At 43.1% G+C, this 19,956-nt stretch overlaps 1 protein-coding gene across 5 annotated transcripts in view; it reads right to left on the bottom strand.

The window, feature by feature from the left end:
- RCBTB1 (RCC1 and BTB domain containing protein 1) overlaps positions 1-19,956 on the bottom strand; it is a 68,108-nt gene that overhangs the window by 47,548 nt on the left and 604 nt on the right. For 2 of the 5 annotated variants that reach the window (XM_047755685.1, XM_047755688.1), the window contains exon 2: positions 19,527-19,611. The exons of the other annotated variants lie outside the window; for them this stretch is intronic. The gene's annotated coding sequence lies outside the window, so the exon portion shown is untranslated. The remainder of the gene's footprint in view (positions 1-19,526; positions 19,612-19,956) is intronic. 5 annotated transcript variants of the gene reach the window in all.

Genomic DNA, 19,956 nt, shown 5'->3' with positions numbered 1-19,956 from the left:
CAAATGGAAAAAAGAAAGTCTATTCAGCAAGCATTGTTGGGAAACCTGGACAGCTGCATGCAAAGCAATGAAACGAGAACACACCCTCACACCATGCACCAAAATAAACTCCAAATGGCTGAAAGACTTAAATATACAACAGGGACACCATCAAACTCCTGGAAGAGAACATAGGCAAAACACTCTCTGACATCAACATCATGAATATTTTCTCAGGTCAGTCTCCCAAAGCAATCGAAATTAGAGCAAAAATAAACCCATGGGACCTCATCAAACTGAAAAGCTTTTGCACAGCAAAGGAAACCCAAAAGAAAACAAAAAGACAACTTACAGAATGGGAGAAAACAGTTTCAAATGATGCAACCGACAAGGGCTTAATCTCTAGAATATATAAACAACTTATACAACCCAACAGCAAAAAAGCCAATCAACCAATGGAAAAATGGGCAAAAGACCTGAATAGACATTTCTCCAAAGAAGATATACAGATGGCCAACAAACACATGAAAAAATGCTCAACATCGCTGATTATAAGAGAAATGCAAATCAAAACTACCATGAGATATCACCTCACACCAGTCAGAATGGCCATCATTAATAAATCCACAAATAACAAGTGCTGGAAGGGCTGTGGAGAAAAGCGAACCCTCCTGCACTGCTGGTGGGAATGTAAACTGGTACAGCCACTATGGAGAACAGTTTGGAGATACCTGAGAAATCTATACATAGAACTTCCATATGACCCCGCAATCCCACTCTTGGGCATCTATCCGGACAAAACTCTACTTAAAAGAGACACGTGCACCCGCATGTTCATTGCAGCACTAGTCACAATAGCCAGGACATGGAAACAACCCAAATGCCCATCAACAGATGATTGGATTCGGAAGATGTGGTATATATACACAATGGAATACTACTCAGCCATAAAAAAGAACAAAATAATGCCATTTGCAGCAACATGGATGGAACTTGAGAATCTCATACTGAGTGAAATGAGCCAGAAAGACAAAGACACATACCATATGATATCACTTATAAGTGGAATCTAATATCCAGCACAAATGAACATCTCCTCAGAAAAGAAAATCATGGACTTGGAGAAGAGACTTGTGGCTGCCTGATGGGAGGGGGAGGGAGTGGGAGGGATCGGGAACTTGGGCTTATCAGACACAACTTAGAGTAGATTTACAAGGAGATCCTTCTGAATAGCATTGAGAACTTTGTCTAGATACTCATGTTGCAACAGAAGAAAGGGTGGGGGAAAAAATGTAATTGTAATGTAAACATGTAAGGATAATCTGACCCCCTTGCTGTACAGTGGGAAAATAAAAAACATTATAAAAAAAAATAAGATAGATAACAAGGATCCTGTACAGCCCAGGGCAATCTACTCAATAGTTGATAATACCCTACATGGAGAAAAGAATGGATACATGCATACGTATATACAGAATAAATGTACATACAGATATATGTATACGTATATACAGTCACTTTGCTGGGCAACCTGAAACGAATGCAACACTGTACGTCAACTATACCCTCAGAAAATTAACACCACCAACAAAAGCAGTAGCCTCAGATTTACTGGATGAAACCATAAAAGAAAGTATCATATTCTGGTCCTAACTTACACGACTGCATTTTCTACATATATGCAGACATTTCATTTCACACTGAGAAATTATACAAACAAGGGGAAGACAATTCACCCTCGTCTTGGTGTCAGAACTGATGACCAGAGTCTTCCTACAAGCAGCAATTAGCATAAAGAGCACCCTAGGAAAAGGTAGAGATATGCACACATTTCTGTAACACTAAATTTGAACTATTTAAGGAATTGTACACAAGGAGTCCTGGTCATGGCCCCAATTCCTGAAGAGTTAAAAAACATCTCTAGAAATGCCAGGGGGCCGCCCAAAGGAGGAAACCTATTGTGCTAAGTGCGTTCCCACTCTGGCTCTCACCTGTGGAAACTGAAATAGAACCAAACAGTTGCTAAGTACAACCAGGGTCGCCTCATGAGGTACAGAACTTCAGTTCCTTCCTACTTACCCTCTTTTCAGACCTCTAAAAATAGCCAAGCGAGCCCAGGTCTTTCTGGCCCCAGCACCTCTGATAGCACCTCCAGAGGGAGCCCTGGGCTTACTCAGCCAGGGCCTCAGTTTCCCCCACCCAGGGAGCTTCTCCCCATCAGCACCAGCCCGGATGACAAGATCAGATGCCTACATGCCCCAAGGATCGCAGCACCTATACCATGAGCGTTAACATCCTCAGGACAGGCTGGTCCCAATCACTGCACAGCCAGACTCTTGGACGAATTATCTGAATGTTCTGAAAAGTGGGCATGAGTGTGCGAGGATGGGTGTGTGTTCATGGGACCAGGTAAAGGATTTTGGGGAGGGTAAAAACTAATACAAGAACATGTTAAAAATTTTTGTTTCAAATAGTACAGAAGGATGTAAGAAAGTAAGTCTTCCTCCCGCCCCCCCCCCACCCTTTCTTCAAAGTCAACCATGGCCACAGTTGTTTCTAGTTCCTTCCAGAGACTGCAGACCCACAGCACCGTACGTCTGAGTGTGTGGGAGCTCTTTCTCCTACTTAACAGTACATCTTTGAAATCATTCTGGACGTTCCCTGGTGGCTCAGCGGGTTAAGGGATGTGACACTGGATGCAGCTGCAGTGCAGGCTGCAGCGGCTGCACAGGTTCAAGCCCTGGCCTGGGAACTTCTGCGTGCCATGGGCACAGCCAAAAAAAGAAGAAAGCAAAGAAAATCATCCTGTATTAGCACAGGTAAGACCTACTTCAGTTCTTTTCAGTGGTTCTCCAGAACATTCCATACATCAATTTAACAATTTACCTGTTTCTACTGAGAGACATTTAAGTAACTTCCAGTCTGTGGTTAATATGAATACTGAAACTTTTGTTTGTATACATTACTGTATATACATACATTTTTTTAAATACATGCTTCTAAGATAAATTCCTAAAAATGGAATTGCGGGGTCAAAGTTGAATAGCTATTTCAAATGTCCTCTACTGAAATGAAGTACTACCAATATATAAAAGAACCATCAAGGTACAGCAGCACCCTTGCTGAACAGTATATTATCTCAGTGTCTCGGTTCTGTTTAAACTTGAGTTTTTCTGGAGTTCCTGTTGTGGCTCAGTGGAATTGAAACTGACTAGGGGCCATGAGAATGCAGGTTCGATCCCTGGCCTTGCTCAGTGGGTTAAGGATCCAGCATTGCCATGAGCTGTGGTGTACGTTCACCAGACACGTCTAGGATCTGGTGTGGCTATGGTGTAGGCTGGCGGCTACAGCTCCGATTCAACCCCTAGCCTGGGAATCTCCATATGCTGCAGGTGTGGCCCTAAATACACACATACACATACAAATTAAACTTCAGTTTTTCTTACAATGAGTGAGGTAGGGCATAATTTTTTTTTTAATAATCACAATCATAGCAATAACAACTAATACTTCCAAGCACTGTTCCAAGTATTTCACATTTACTAATTCATTTAATCCTTACTTTACAGAGGGGGAGATGGAGGCAAAGAGATTTTTAGCGTTTGCTCAAACTAGTAAGCGGCAGATTCAGGACCTGAAGCCATGTCGTCCAAGGCCAGCATGTGCGCCCTGCACCTCTCAGTCTCGTAATGATTTAATGATTAAGAGCCCAGGTGTCATCCTTTTACATAAAGTCCATATCTTTCTTTCGGGACTGTCGCTCTTTTCTGTATTCTTGACTTATAAGTGTTCTTTGGATGGTAAAAAGATTGTCCTAAATACTTTCACAAGTCAAAAATAAAATGGTGTACCTTGTGCCTCTTATAAAACAGGGGGAAAAAAAACTCACAAAAGGTGAACCAATGCATATATAAATTTTGAGAAAATCCAGATATCTATTTTGTTAGAACAGGAACCATATTAAAGTCTTCAAAATTTTAACATTTTATGTAATATGTGATTACATTTTAAATTGGGGGGGGGGGGAGGGAGTTCCCGTTGTGGCGCAGTGGTTAACGAATCCGACCAGGAACCATGAGGTTGCGGGTTCGGTCCCTGCCCTTGCTCAGTGGGTTAACGATCTGGCGTTGCCGTGAGCTGTGGTGTAGGTTGCAGACACGGCTCGGATCCCGCGTTGCTGTGGCTCTGGCGTAGGCCGGTGGCTACAGCTCCGATTCGACCCCTAGCCTGGGAACCTCCATATGACGTGGGAGCGGCCCAAGAAATAGCAAAAAAAGAAGATAAATTGGGGGGAAAATAATTAAATGAGCCGAAAGTATGATTCACCACCTTTAAAATTACAAAAGGGATATTCACTCAAAGACATAACAATTTCCTGACAGTTGTATAATTATTCTGAAGTTATTAATCAGTTTACAGGTAACTCTGCCCTAAGGGTTTGGTACTCTGCTGAAAAATAAAGCTAACTTGCATAATAATGGCTTACACTATATGAACTGAGCTTACCCACTGCCAAATTACCTGAAGCTTTATTTTACAAGCTATTTCTCCAAATACTTGTAACTTGAGAGTCAATATGAAAAACAAGTCATATATCTTCCATGTCTATACCTCTCATAAAAGCAGAAGCATCACCAACAGCCTTGGCCTGGTGGAAAGGACTAGGAGTCCTGAGGCCTGAGTTTTGGTTCCAGGTTCACTTGTAATGAATCAGAGGGATGTGCCACTAATCTCCCTGAGCCTGGGTTTCCAAAAAAGCTGTTCTGTAAAACTCTACACTCTTATGTTTAAGATATAAGGACAAAGCTATGGGGAATTTCTGAATATAGGAGAATAAAGGCAGTAATGTTGGCCAAGCAAATAATTAACTCCTGGCAACATAATCCAGCAAAGCAAATACAGAGCAGGAAGTGAGAAGCTAACAAGAATCAAGAACCTGTTTTAGGAGTTCCTGTTGTGGCTCAGCAGTAACAAACCCGACTAGCATCCAAGAGGATGTGGGATGGATCCCTGGCCTCTCTCAGTGGGTCAAGGATCCAGCATTGCCGTAAGCGGTGGTATAGGCCACAGATGCAGCTTGGATCTGGCGTTGCTGTGGCTGTGGTGTAGGCCAGCAGCTACAGTTTCAATTCGACCACTAGCCTGGGAACTTCCATATGGCACAGGTGTGGCCCTAAAAAGCAAAAAAACAAAACAAATAAAAACCAAAGGTAAGAGGATTTAATAACATCTCACATTAAAAAAAAGAAAAAAAAATGAAACTGCTTTATTGGTGATAGTGTTAGGTAGGTGGCAGCTTCACATACATTAATTCATTTAATCTTCACGCTCGCAAGGAAGCGAACCATAACCCACGCTTCCACTCTTACCAGATAAGGAAAGAGACGCAAAGGTGAAATGACTTTCCAAGATCACACGAGCAGTAAGTGGCACAGTCCAGATTCAACCACCACCCTGCGGATTCTTCTTACAGAGACCATTGGTCCCGGCCCTGCAATGGCTGAGCTTCTCCAACATTACTTCCTTCTGCCTCTGTCTTGTCTCAAAAACATACAGCAGCATCTGTTTTTAAAATGCTTCAAGTATTTAAAAAATTCATCTCAAAAATTAAAAAAAAAAAAAGCATTCCTCAATATGCCTGTCTCGATTTACCTGCCTGAACCTTGAGATTCTCAGGGATTCCTTCATTCTCCCAACACCCAGCGGGAGGCGGGCCCTGGACACCAAAGACGACCTTTATCCTCAGGAAGTTCACAAGGGCTCATGGCAGGAGGTTTACCCTTGGGCTACGGACTGAAGCCCAGGGAGTGTCTTTGTTACACTAGACAAACCGGGCAGCTGACAACATGAACAGGGCATCCTGAGAATTCAGACAAGGTTCTCAGGGAGGTTCTGGGGAGTTACCAGAACCTGGATGTGCTTCACGCTGCCCATGGTGACAGATCAGTCCTGAGCTTGGGCATGTGGCATATTTTTACTAAGGCAGCACAATGCAAATGTAAATACCACCAAAATGGTCTAATTAACTCAAAATGACCGCCATCATCATTACAGTCCGATAGGTTACTGTGGTGACTCCATCTTCCTAGGGGCAGTGGTACTTCTGCTGGTATGAAGAAAATCATACTAAGTATCCTAATTCTATCAGCTCCACAGACTTAACGTTCAGCTCTCTATCACAAAATTATGAAGTACATATACTACTAATCCAAAAAGCTAAAGCAGATATAATCACTAAACATTAACTAGCATTTAATCTTTTTTTTATTTTATTTTTGTCTTTTAGGGCCACGCCTGTGGCATATGGAGGTTCCCAGGCTAGGGGTCCAATCAGAGCTACAGCTGCCAGCTTACGTCACAGCCACAGCAACCCCAGATCGAGCAGCGTCTGCAACCTACACCACAGCTCATGGCAACGCCAGATCCTTAACCCACTAAGCAAGGCCAGGGATCGAACCCTCAACCTCATGGTTTCTAGTCGGATTTGTTTCCGCTGTGCCATGCCAGGAACTCCAGCATTTAATCTTTTATAAAACCTCTATCAGACTTGAGAATCTTGGGGCTAATAATGTGGGGGAAATACAAGGCTCTATCACACGAGGAGTGGTATTAAGGCAGTCTGAGGTCCTATGATACCTACTAAATTTGCCTAAACATGAAGTAGATCTATTAACAGTTTTGACCTTGTATGGATTTCACCTTAAAGGAATAAAAGTAAATTTAAATCAGCACTGAAATCATCACTCCAGACCAAAAATAAATACATAAATACATAAATAAATCATCACACTGGGGGTTGCAAAAAAAATTTAGATGCTTTGAATAGGAACAAGTGAGGTTATTCTAGCAATGTACTGAGAAGGCATTACTAAGAGAGAAGACTCTCCAAAGGGTCCCCTCAACCTAGGCCATCCTGGACAGGCACGCACCTTGGTAGGTAGTAAGCGCTGATTAACCATGTGTCTTAGGATAATCCACTGCTTTTCCTTCCCCATTACTGAGCATCCCAAGGGAAAATGCTAATACAAAGCTAAACTATGTGCTTATTCCCAAGCAGAAAACAAAAAACAAAAACAAGCCAAAAACCCACAAAAAGCAAAAGTACTCTGTAAGTCTCAGGTAGGCGTATGTACAATATGTACCATGTGATTACAATTTTTAAAGTATAATATATACAGAAAAAGGATATATACACACTAAAATGTATTTCTCTAGAGATTAGAGGTGATTTTTTTTGTTTAAATTTACCCCAAATTTCTGTAACACACACTTGGTAATCAAAAAATAAATAAGCATTTTCAATGAAAATAAATAGTTATTTTAATTATGTTTACCCCCTAAGCTGATAAAAGTTCTAAGATGTATTTTCGCCTTAAACTCACAGCCTATGGTGGGAGACTGTTTGATGCAAATCTGTAAAATGAATTATTAATATAAACTTAAATGGAGAAGGTGTGAATGTAAAATGATACAGCCAACATGGAAAACATACTCAAGTTCCTTAGGAAAATAAACATAGAATTACCACATTCTATGCAACTACCAACTCCACTTCCAGTATATACCCAAATATTTGAGAGCAGGGACGTAGATGGTTGTACACCAATGCTCAAAACAACATTATTCACAACAGACAAAAGATGGAAAACCCAAATATCAACCAACAGATGGATGGATGAACAAAATGTGGTGTCTCATGCATCCATATGTTCACTGCAACACTATTCACAATAGCCAAGACATGAAAACATCCTAAATGTCCATCGACAGATAAATGCATTAAGAAGCTGTGGTATATACACACAATGGAATATTACTCAGCCATAAAAAGAACAAAATAACGCCATTTGCAGCAACATGGATAGAACTATAGACTCATAAAAAGTGAAGTCAGTCAGAAAGAGAAAGACAAATACCATATATCACTTATATCTGGAATCTAATATATGGCACAAATGAACCTTTCTACAGAAAAGAAACTCATGGACATGGAGAACAGACTTGTGGTTGCCAAGGGGGAGGGGGAGGGAGTGAGATAGAGGGGAGCTTGGGGTTAACAGATGTAGACTACTGCCTTTGGAATAGATTAGCAATGAGCTCCTGCTGTATAGCACTGGGAACTATATCTAATCACTTATGATGGGGCATGATAATGTGAGAAGAATGTGTATGTGTGTGAGAGAAAGAGAGAGAGAGACTGAGTTACCTTGCTGGACAGTAGAAAACTGAAAGAACACTGTAAACCAGCTATGATGGAAAAAATAAAAATCATTAAAAAAATAAGTTATTGGAGTTCCTGTCGTGGTGCAGTGGTTAACGAATCCGACTAGGAACCATGAGGTTGCGGGTTCGGGCCCTGCCCTTGCTCAGTGGGTTGACGATCCGGCGTTGCCGTGAGCTGTGGTGTAGGTTGCAGACGCGGCTCGGATCCCGCGTTGCTGTGGCTCTGGCGTAGGCCGGTGGCTACAGCTCCAATTAGACCCCTAGCCTGGGAACCTCCATATGCCGTGGGAGCAGCCCAGGGAAATAGCAAAAAGACAAAAAAAAAAAGTTATTGTTGAGCAATAAATGAATCTATCTGAAAGTTTTTGGCTATTTGACCCCCAACAGCAACGACAACAAAATGTGGTGTTTACCTACAATGGAATGAAGTAGGTATTGAAATGAAATACTGCCACATAGGAAAACAGAGATGAACATGTAATACATGCTAAGGGAAATATGCCGGACACAAAAGAATAAATACTGTATGAGTTCACTTACATGAGGTACCTGCAGTCAAATTCACAGAGACAGAAAGTAGAATGAGGTTGTCAGGGCTTGTGAGGGATGGGTATGGGGCGTTATCATTTAATGGGTACAGAGTTTCATTTGGGATGACAAGAAAGTTCCGGAAGTGGAGAGTGGTGAAAGTGGCATAACAATGTGAATGGAGTTAGTGTCGTTAAACTATACACTCAGAAATGGTTAAAATGGCAACTTTTGCTATGTTTATTTTATCATAATTAAAAAATAAAATAACAATCCCATGGGGTTTTTACCAAGCCTGGTAGACTCAAAGATGTATTTGTAAAAATTAAATGGGAGTTCTCGTCATGGAGCAGTGGAAATGAATCCGACTAGGAACCATGAGGTTGCAGGTTCAACCTCTGGCCTCACTCAGTGGGTTAAGGATCTGGCATTGACGTGAGCTGTGGTATAGGTGGCAAATGTGGCTTGGATCTGATATTGCTGTGCTGTAGGCCAGCAGCTGTAGCTCCGATTGGACCCCTAGCCAGGGAACCTCCATATGCCATGAGTGTGGCCCTAAAAAGCAAAAAAAAAAAAAAAAAAAATTAAATGTAGGAGTTCCCATCGTGGCTCAGTGGTTAACAAATCCGACTAGGAACCATGAGGTTTCGGGTTCGATCCCTGGCCTTGCTCAGTGGGTTAAGGATCTGGCGTTGCCATGAGCTGTGGTGCAGGTCACAGACTCGGCTCAGATCCTGTATTGCTGTGGCTCTGGCGTAGGCTGGTGGTTACAGCTCTGATTAGACCCCTAGCCTGGGAACCTCCATATGCTGCAGGAGCGGCTCAAGTAAAGGCAAAAAGACAAAAAATTAATTAAATGCAGAAGGGTTTCAGACCTAAAAAATAATTTTGGAAAAGTGTAAACATAATCATTAATTCTGTCTTGAGAAGGAAAGTTCAGATTAGGGCGATTCTGAATGGAACATTTCTAAAAGAAATATAACCTTCTTAGAACTTTCCAGCACATACATCAATTCAAACTAGACCAAACTAATTGCTATGATAAACAGGTCCTTCCAGAGCTTGATTGATAATCATAAAAATGAATTATAATCAGCATGTCAGTTGTATTAGTTACTTGTGAAATTCAGTAAGATAGTGATTTTTTGCAACATTATTTTTATCTTTTTTTTGGTCTTTTCTAGGGCCACACCCACGGCATATGGAGGTTCCCAGGCTAGGGGTCGAATCGGAGCTGTAGCCTCCAGCCTACGCCAGAGCCACAGCAACTCAGGATCCAAGCAGCGTCTTCAACCTACACCACAGCTCACAGCAACATCAGATCCTTAACCCACTGAGCGAGGCCAGGGATCAAACCTGCAACCTCATGGTTCCTAGTCGGATTCGTTAACCACTGAACCACGATGGGAATGCCCTCATTTTTTCATTTTTTTTAAGATTTGTTGAAGTACAGTTGATCTACAGTGTTGTAATAAATTTCTGCTGCATCACCCATCATTATTATTATCATTATTATTTTGCTTTTTAGGGCCACACTTGTGAAATATGGAAACTCCCAAGCTAGGGGTTGAATTGGAGCTGTACCTGCTGGCCTACTCCACAGCAATGTGAGATCCAAGCCACATCTGCCATCTACACCACAGCTCATGGCAACGCTGGATCCCCGACCCACCGAGCAAGGCCAGGGATCGAACCCGCATCCTCATGGATACTAGTTGGATTCATTTCCGCTGCGCCACAACGGGAACTCCTGTGGATTATCCATTATTTTATATAGGAAATACTTTCTCATAAATAGTATGGATGTGTTCAGACTGAATTACCACTGGTCTTGCATTAACTGGTAAATCAATGATTTGGGGGTTTGGGGGAGGGTTGTTCATTTTTTTGCTGTTTGAAGATAAAAGCAAGGATAGAAGAATAGAAAAGAGAAATGCAGAGATTGGAAAAGAGTTTAACACACTCGAGGATAATATGCCAACCCACTTGGATCTCCAGAGTCTCTTTTTTTTTTTTCATCTTTTTGTCTTTTTAGAGCTGCACTCGTGGCATATGAAGGTTCCCAGGCTAGGGGTCCCATCGGAGCTGTAGCTGTTGGCCTACACCACAGCCACAGCAACTCAGGATCCAAGCTGCTTCTGTGACCTACACCACAGCTCACAGCAACGCCGGATCCTTAACCCACTGAGCGAGGCCAGAGATCGAACCCGCATCCTCATGGATGCTAGTCGGGTTTGTTAACCGCTGTGCCACAACGGGAACTCCTCCATAGTTTGTTTGGCACGAAAATACATCCTACATTCCCAAAGACCGACTCTGTGTCCATCAGTATTACAGATCTATGCGCCATCCCCTGGGATGTCTTTTCCTAGCAACTGGCACTGTCCCTGGGAGAGCCAATGGCATGGGGAAGAAAAGGTTATTTCACTTTACACCCTGAAAGGAAATTCAGTCAAGAGGACAAAAACAGACCTTCCAATTTTAGAAATCCACATTTAGAACTGGAAGACTGAAGGAGTAAGGTAGCAACCAATCTTTTGATCCCTCTAAGAGCATGTTTATTTCCCCTTCCCCTAAGAACCAAGAATTAAGGGAGGGTGTGGGGAGGGCTTTGTTTTACTGATCTAGCAAAAATATACTTGAATGTTTTTAGAGTTTTAAAGAAACAGGAAACAAAATAATACAGGAAAACTTGTTTTTGAGGAAATCATAGCCTAAATACTAAACAATACCAGAAATTTAGAGCTGCCTTATAAACCAGCATGTGGCTTCCACAAAGACCTCAAGCCCCAAATTCTAAGCAGACAGACTTGGCGCAAAGACGACGGATGTCACCAATGGGACTTCCCAACTCTTCTGCTGACCTAAAAGCTTGCTAAGGAAAAAGAGGTCAAAACAGAATGAGCAACCCTGCAGAACTGGTTAGCACCAAGATTCTGCCTCCTCTGCTGGTGTCATCCAAGGGGCATGAAGTGAGTTTGTATCATTTTTATCACGGAAGCTGATATCCTCACAGGAAACAGGAAGGACTCTGAATGTTGGAACAATCCATTTACGACAGCCTAGACATGCCTCAGCACATAAGCCATAGCCACATTTAGACTATCCAAAACAGCAACGGCAAATATGAAAAATGACATTAATTTTTTTTTTTCTTTTTTGGCCACCCGGCAGTATATGGAGTTCCTGGGCCAGGGATCAGCTCTGAGGCGAAGTTGCAACCTAGACCATAGCTGGGGCAACGGTGGATCCTTCAATCCACTGTGTGGGGCTGGGGATCAAACCTGCACCGCCCCAGCAACCCGAGCCATTGCAGTCGGATTCTTAACCCAGTGTACCACCACAGGAACTCCAGAAAACTATGACATGAAATCCCAGAAATCAAATTCTCAGGATTCTAGCAAATGACAAAATGTAAGCGTTTCCTTAGAAAAGATCATGCAGGTTTCCTGCAGGAACATGTGTTTTTTTTCATAGACTTCTTTTTCATGAGTGGAAGTTCCCATCTGAACACAAAGGATTTAAAGGTGTGGCCATCCTTCCCTGCTTTAGAGTACCTTATATTTCAACTCTATGAAAACTTTCAAATAGAGGAGGTCTAGGGTTTGGGGTAAACCCCCAAATTTTAGGACACAAATTTACAACTTATGTCACATATCTACACTACAGCAAAAACCAAAAAAATCTCTCAAGTTACAGAAGAACCACATGTCACTATTATCATCAATTTCTTCCATACTTATTCTGATGGGCTTTTTGAGACTGAGCAGACGCAACGACTCTGATTTCGACACCAAATATGTGCCCCAAGTCCAGACAAACCTCTAAGAGAATCAGCCTCAAGGTTTTTTTACAATTAAAAATACGCTTCTAAACCATTTCACCCATTCTCTGGTCTAAGTATGCAAAGAAGCAAAGTTTCAAAGGTTTGCTGAGACACTGCTGCTGTTACCACCCCAACTGTTAGAACAGCTGTCATCCACTCCTCTTTTCTGTAGTATTGCCAAACTGCAAGAATGAAAGGGAAACAGACAATGCCCTGAATACCTGACCAATTCCACAAAGACTAAGGGACTCTCAGAATGGAGCATTCTCCAAAGCGGCTTATGCCACCCTCCATAAAGACAGCTGGAGAGGTGACAAGGTAATCCTCCTACCTTTATCTCAAGACAGCACGACTGCTGTCCTAGAATTTCACAACACTCACTGTGACTGCCCTCTGCCTCCTCAGTTTTGTTCAAATTCATCACTCATTTAAGAGGACAACTGTGACTTCCAAAGACCAACAGGTTCCTTGACCTGAAGCACAGCGTGCAATAATGGCCTGGGGAGAGAATTCTTTAGCCCCCTCATCCAAGAGGCAGCTTTCATTTCCTTGCACAGAAGCTTTAGGCAATTCTAGGACACTGGGGATCTGACAGCTCATTGTAAGTGAAGAAATAATTCTACTGAAGCCTGTATTCAGGTTAGCAACGCAAACAAGCCAAGCAGCAATAGCATGAGCAACAACAAAAAATAACACTCAGGGTTGTGAAGCTGATTATGTTGCTTTTACAAGACATTTCTATTTTCAAAAGGAAACCAGAAGAGAAACCTCCATGATTACAAATAATTTTCTTCTATCGTTTTGTGCCTTGTAGCACCAAACATAAGACTTCGCAAAACTGATCACAAAGACAGGTCAACAGTTAAAGAAACAGAACACATTAATAGTTCATTTTATTTTTCTAATGAGTCCAAAGCTGGAATGGAAGGGCCCAAGTTCAAATCGATTTACAGGGGAGTTCCCGTCGTGGCACAGTGGTTAACGAATCCGACTAGGAACCATGAGGTTGCGGGTTCGGCCCCTGCCCTTGCTCAGTGGGTTAACGATCCGGCGTTGCCGTGAGGCTGTGGTGTAGGTTGCAGGCGCGGCTCGGATCCCACGTTGCTGTGGCTCTGGCGTAGGCTGGTGGCTGCAGCTCCGATTAGACCCCTAGCCTCGGAACCTCCATATGCCGCGGGAGCGGCCCAAGAAATAGCAAAAAGACAAAAAAAAAATCGATTTACAGTGTCATGAACCCCTCCCTCAGGGATATCTCTAAAGTGATTTCACCTACTAGTCTCTGCTGCATGAAAAGTATCACCTGTACCCTGTTATGGCCTAAAGCCAGTCTAAAATTCCAGCAATGGACAGGCAGAACCACACTACAGTCACTCAGTAATTGTTTACTAAAGGTCCTCTAGGTAAACACTGAACCAACATCACCCTCTCCCCTCCCCCAGCAGGACAGCTATGGGATCAGAAGGGTCCTGGCACATAAACAGATGCTCACCACAGTACAGCCATGCAGCGACCAGGAAGTTCAGGGGCTATGGAATCATCAGAATTGGGAGATGTCGGGAGTTTCCGTTGTGGTACAGTGGAAACGAATCCGATTGGGAATCACGAGGTTGTGGATTCGATCCCTGGCCACACTCAGCAGGTTAAGGATCCGGTGTTGCCGTGAGCTGTGGTGTAGGTCACAGACATGGCTCAGATCCTGGTTGCTGTGGCTCTGGCATAGGCCAGAGGCTGTAGCTCCAATTCGACCTCTAGCCTGGGAACCTTCGTATGCCACAGCCCTAAAAAGACCAAAAAAAAAAAAAAAAAGAATTGGGAGGCGTGAGGCGTCAACTACCTGAAGAGAAGGCAGGCACCTGGAATAGTGAACACATATGCCAGATGAAAGTCTGGTGGAGGAGCTGACAGAAATTTAGCAGGCTAAACGCAAAAAGCTTAGTCTTTATCTAAAGAGCAACACGTAACCACGGAAGGATCTTAAGCACGGAAGTGGCACAATCAGGTGTACATCTATGAAAGACACTGGCTGAATGTAGAGATTAGATGAAGTGGGAGTTCCCGTTGTGGCTCAGTGGTAAACGAATCCTACTAGGAACCATGAGGTTGCGGGTTCAATCCCTGGCCTTGCTCAGTGGGTTGAGGATCCGGCGTTGCCACGAGCTGTGGTGTAGGTTGCAGACGTGGCTTGGATCCCACGTTGCGGTGGCTGTGATGTAGGCCGGCGGCTACAGCTCCAATTCGACCCCTAGCCTGGGAACCTCCATATGCCATGGGAGCGGCGCAAGAAATGGCAAAAAAGACAGAAAAAAAAAAAAGATTAGATGGGGTGATGGATTAGATGGGGTGAGGGAAGAGGATATACTCAGAGCCTAAGGTGGTACTAGTAATTGGGAGAGAGAGAATGGAAGCCTATGCCAGGGAAACGGAGGTGGAGAAAACCACCAGAGACAGACTCAAAAGCATTCTGTAACTGACCATCTGGGAGGAGGGAGCTGCATAAGGGGAAGGCAAAGCCAAGGATTATACGCAGATGCTCAGTTTAGGCAAGTGAATGAAGCACAACGCCACCCAGAGAACACAGTGAGCGTCACGGGGAGGTGAGGAATTCTACTCTGGACAATCTACACTTAGCTACCTGTGGGATATCAAAGTGGGTATGTCCAAGAGATAGATTTATCAATTTGAAGATCAAGAAAGAGATCTAGAGGTTCCCATTGTGGCTCAGTGGTAAAGAACCCGACTAGCATCCATGAGGACCCAGGTTCCATCCCTGGCCTCGCTCAGTGGGTTAAGGATCCCATGTTGCCGTGAGCTGTGGTGTAGACTGCAGATGCAGCTTAGATCTTCAGCAGCTATGGCTGTGTCTGTGGCTGGCAGCTGCAGATCCGATTAGACCCCTAATCTGGGAACTTCCCTATGCTGTGGGTGCAGCCCTAAAAAGACCAAAAAAAAAAAAAAAAGAGAGAGAGAGAGAGATCTAAATTGGAGATTTGGAAATCTGGCATGAGCTCACTCAGGAAAGTGTGCAGTAAGAAGAGAAGATCTTGGACAGAACTCAAAGGAAGTCCAACAACAAAGGCACAAGGAGTACTTCCTAAGAGACTGAAGGGACAGGCAGACTAGCAAGAAAACCAGGAGACCGTAGCCTGAGGACACGAGCATCACACAAAGGTGCTAGTGTCAGTGCTGAATGCAGCTGAGAGGCCACACAAGGGAAGGACTGAGAAGTGCCCATTGTATTTAGCAAAAATTATTGGCGACCTTAAGAAGCTTCAGAGAGTCTGTGGGTGAACAAGGCCAGGCTGCAGCAGGTGGAGGAGCACGTGAAAGGTGAAAAGAAAGAAACGATGAATACGAAGAACATCTTCAAGAAACCTGCCTACAAACAAAAAAGGAGCTCCTGTTGTGGCTCAGCGGTTAGCAAACCTGACTGGCATCCACGAGGACTCAGATTGAATCCCTGGCCTCCCTCAGTGAGTCAAGGATCTGGTGCCATGGTGCAGGTCACAGACGCAGCTCGGATCCCACGTGGCTGTGGCTGTGGTGTAGGCGGGCGGCTACAGCTCCAAATGGACCGACCCCCAGCCTGGGAACCTCCACATGCCATGGGTGCGGCCCTAAAAAGGAAAAAAAGAAAAAGAAAAAACGAAAGAAAGAAATTTGCCTATGAAGGAGAAAGGAGAGGGCGATAGTAATTGTAAAACAGACTGCAGCTGAAGGACGTATTTGGGGTGATTTTTTTAAACATGTTAGAGACTTGCAAACGTTTAAATGTTAATGGGAAGGAGCCAGCAGAGAGGAAAAGGAAGACTTTCTGCTGAGAGTAAGAGGGAAGGAGCAAAAGACAGTAGAGTGAAGAAATAAAGTCCTGCAATACATGAGAAATAAGAGTCTACGTAAGATTCACTCTCTCCGACTCTTGAGATCAAAGCGCTTCTAAGACACATGTTCACAGTAGCCGATCTTACCTCTGTGCTATCGGGACTTACAACTGAAATCATGGTGCTAAATTCATCAAATGACAAATTGCAAGGAACACTAAACATCTGCCACCTCAATAATGGGCAATGCCTTTAAAACACGTGAGATGATCATATCATATCATCAGATGTGAAGACTGATAATAATCATGGATACAAATAAACAATTACAGCAGAAGAAAATGATTTTTGACTTGGGCAGTTACCTAATAGAATACGAGATATGGCTACAATCTTTGGTTAAACTAATTCAATAGGTACATTCCTATGTAATAAGTAATGTAGAGGCTTAGCTTTAAAGTATGCCACTACATATGCTGACCACAATCGTGTGCTCAGGGATTACGTCTTGGGAATGATTTATGTGCAGACCAGATTTACACCAAGGGTTTTATCACATGCGGTGCTACACTGTTGTTTCAGTTCAATTTTGCTGAGTAACATGCTATCCCAAAACTCAGTGGCTTGAAGCAATAGCAATTTGTTCTTCTCTTAACTCTGTGTTTTGACTGGGCCCAGCTGGCTTCACAGGTACCGGGAGCTTGACTGGGGCTGAAAGAGGCCTCGGTCACGCACCTGGGCCACTCGATGTGGCCTCTCTTTCTCCACCTAGTCTAGGCCAGGCTTCTATATATGAGTATTGGCCTCCCCCAGGGTGAATGCTAAAGCTGCCAGGCCTCTTGAGGACTGTGCCCAGAACTGACACACATCACTTCCACCACATTATACTGGTTAAAGCAAGTCACAAGGCCAGCCTAGATTCACACTGTGCAGAAAGAGACTCCATCTTTTAATGAGAGGAGCAGCAGTAGAGAGGGGCGGGAGGAGCTGCTGGCAGTCATCTTTGGAAACACTCTACCAAGCTGTAAATAACATGACTAGATGTTTATGCCGTAACACCTGAGTTCACGATTGAAGCACCAGAGGACAGACCATTTCCCAAACGAGAACATTTCCTTAAGCAATAAAAAGAATACATGGGCAGAAATATTTCCCCCCCCCCGACCCCCCCGTGAAATGCTAGGCTCACAAAAGTCATGGAATCCTCTCTTCTGGGGTTATGGGATGGACAGAGACCATCCTTCAGGAATGGTCTGAATACAATCTTCCACGATGGGAGTCATCATTTTCTGAAGTCATTTCACACCTTACACCATCTTACGTATGTTTGAGTATTATCTCCTTTTTTAAAGTGTTTCTAATACTAAAAAATATAGAGGTCTCCTTAGCTATTTGAACACTTGCTATCCAATCTCTAGCTAAACTCAGGAATCGAAGAGATTTCGCTAAGTCTTTTATTAATACTCAAACTTTTGCTACTGGCTCTCCCAGGCTTAGGAATGAACTAGACTTGGACCTCACAGTAACCTCTTAGCATCTGAAATCTCACTGTCTGAACAAAGCAACCCAGTAAGTTTGTACTTATACTCCAAAATATTAACTTGTTATCTTTAGAGGATATAAATTACAGGTCATGTACATTTTTCTTTATGCTTCCGTATTCTCCAAATGTTCATTACCTTGCAAAAATTCTTTTTTAAAAGTCTCTACTGGAGACTTAACATACTTGGAAATTTTAAAAAATTAAGTCCATATTGTGAGTCTCATATATAACTGATTTAGATAAGTATTTGACCTCTTCTAGGCGGTCCACTCTGGTTAAACTCGGACAACATTCCTCACGTGCGTCCTGTGCCTTCCTCAACATGGACATGATATGGAACATTTTTAGATTTTTTTTTTAAAACCACAGAACACCTAAACAGGTGTTCTAATGCCCTGCCTAGATCTAGACTTCTTGAGGGCTCAAACCTTGTTTCCCACGCCTGACTTACTGTTTAAGGTAGTGCACACAGAAGGAACAGCATAACAACAATGACAACAGTAATAGCAAAGGTCTTTGACTTCCCTTCAGTTTCCTCTTCCCCACTCTGAGGGTCAGATAACACTGACTCAGACTTCCCAGCGTGAATTACTAATTATTAAGATGGAACCAAGCTCTTGGGAGAATGTACAGGCAACACTTTTTTTTTTTTAAATGGCCACACCTGCAGCATATGGACGTGCCCAGGCCAGGGACTGAATCGGAGCCACAGCTGCAACCTATTCCTGCAACTGTGGCAAGGCGGGCTCCTTTAACCCACTGCACCGGGCTGAGGATGAACCCAAGCAGGGACCCAAGCCACTGCTGGTACATTCCTAACCCACTGAGTCACAGCCGGAACTCTCAGGCAACTCTTCAAAAAGTTTAAAAGAATTTTTGTAAAGCCGCATACTTGATAGCATTGATTTTTATGGCTATTCGCTTTCCAAAGTTCCAGAATTTGATCATCTGGATCACACACATAAAAATCACTGTAGCAGGAATCTCTTTAAAGATTAATATCCTGGGGAAGAGGGAGAGGAGGGAAGAAGAAAGATTAACATCCTTTCTCTTCAAGAGAAACAGACTAGGAGTTCCTGTCGTGGCTCAGTGGTTAATGAATCTGACTAGGAATCATGAGGTTGCAGGTTCGATTCCTGGTTTCATTCAGTGGGTTAAGGATCTGGTGTTGCTGTGACCTGTGGTGTAGGTTGCAGACTCCACTCAGATCTGGCGCTGCTGGGCTGTGGCGTAGGCGGGCAGCTGTAGCTCTGATTGAACCCCTAGCTTAGGAACCTCCATACACCACGAGTGTGACCATAAAAAGCAAAAAAAAAAAAAAAAGAAAAAAAGAGAGAAACAGATTAGAGGGTTGAAAAAAAAAGGACTTGTCTAGACGTATACATAAATGGACTGATATTTCCACAATGGATTAAAAGATATCCACTCCACAAATTAACTGCTGTGTTAATAGAATTAAATACAGTTACATATTCAACTCTGAAAGCAGCAGCAAAGAGGTGAAATTCACCCAGTGCTCACTTCAAATGTATAACTTCTAAACTTTAAAGCATATTATAAACTGCTGTCAAGGTTAAGTCATTTTCCCATTCCTTTCAGCATTATATACCTTAATGTTTTCGTGTCACTAGCCGTCAATGTACAGCAGTTTCAGAAACTCACAGTTTTTGCCTCCAAGAGCTATAATCCTCCCCCTAAAAAGAGGCCAAAGACAAGACTATGAATATGGGGTTTTTTAAAGCATCGTAAGATTACTTTATAAAATTGTCATCCCCAGGTGCAGAGTTCTGCAGGAGCCAACTTCAGAGTATCTCACATGCAAATAATATAAACAAAAAGCCACTTAGGGGAGCAGAACAGTGTGCCTAGATGGTCATCTTAAATGAAACAGAGCAAGTAGTCTATCCGAGGCAGGACAAGAGAAATGATTTTTCACTCAGCTCACTGCACTCCTGGATAAAAAGTCCCGAAGAAGGGAAACCCCTGTGTGGATTCTGTGTTATGGGGGAAACGGGAACAGTGTGGAGTTCGTCTGTGAC

The sequence above is a fragment of the Phacochoerus africanus genome, chromosome 13, assembly GCF_016906955.1.
Source record: "Phacochoerus africanus isolate WHEZ1 chromosome 13, ROS_Pafr_v1, whole genome shotgun sequence".
Taxonomy (NCBI): domain Eukaryota; kingdom Metazoa; phylum Chordata; class Mammalia; order Artiodactyla; family Suidae; genus Phacochoerus; species Phacochoerus africanus.
Note: the sequence above shows the minus strand (reverse complement) of the source record. Positions and strands in the feature narration are given on the sequence as shown.